The following is a 671-nucleotide window of genomic DNA, read 5'->3' on the forward strand; positions in this document are numbered from 1 at the left end:
TAGTCTCCCACAGAGGGAAGGAGAAAGGTAGTTTCTGTAAAGCAACAGTAACATCGGACAGCACTCTGTTTCCCCTTCAGAGCCCACCATTACGTGTAGCTTCAAAACATCTCCTTCTTACTTGGTACGTTTAGCTGCTGTCTCGTGTCACAATCCATAATCAGAGCAGAAACACTTTGAGGGAGATGAGCCAAGCCTTCAAACAAACACAGTCCCAGCTTGCAAAAAGAACAAGATTGAAGATGACAGTGTCTTCTCACCCAGTCGGACAAATGGGGATGGAATAACAACTTTAGGGGTCAAGAGGTGAAGGGATTTTACAATGCCCTACAGGAATGTTGCTCACAAAGGCACTTAATACAAGCATGTATACAGCTGGATGGAATAGAAGATAGAAAAAAAAATGCACCAGAGACAAGGGAGCTGCTCAGTGACTGCCTAGATGCAGTCTCTTTTAGCCTAAGAGCCTGGCTTCTGCAGCGGTCCATCTGTTATCTGTATCAAAAGTTCACCCTCCTGCCATCTCTGAAGTGTCACATGTAGGTAGAAGCCAGGAATTCTTTAACCTTTGCAGGAACCAGTGCATGCTCTGAAGTCCAGCAGCAGGTTCCTCTTGATGTCAGGGTTCACATCTAACGAAAACTCAAGTTCTCAAAACCTTGTGCTCTTCT

The sequence above is a fragment of the Charadrius vociferus genome, unplaced genomic scaffold (assembly GCF_000708025.1).
Source record: "Charadrius vociferus isolate BGI_N301 unplaced genomic scaffold, ASM70802v2 scaffold162, whole genome shotgun sequence".
Classification (NCBI taxonomy): domain Eukaryota; kingdom Metazoa; phylum Chordata; class Aves; order Charadriiformes; family Charadriidae; genus Charadrius; species Charadrius vociferus.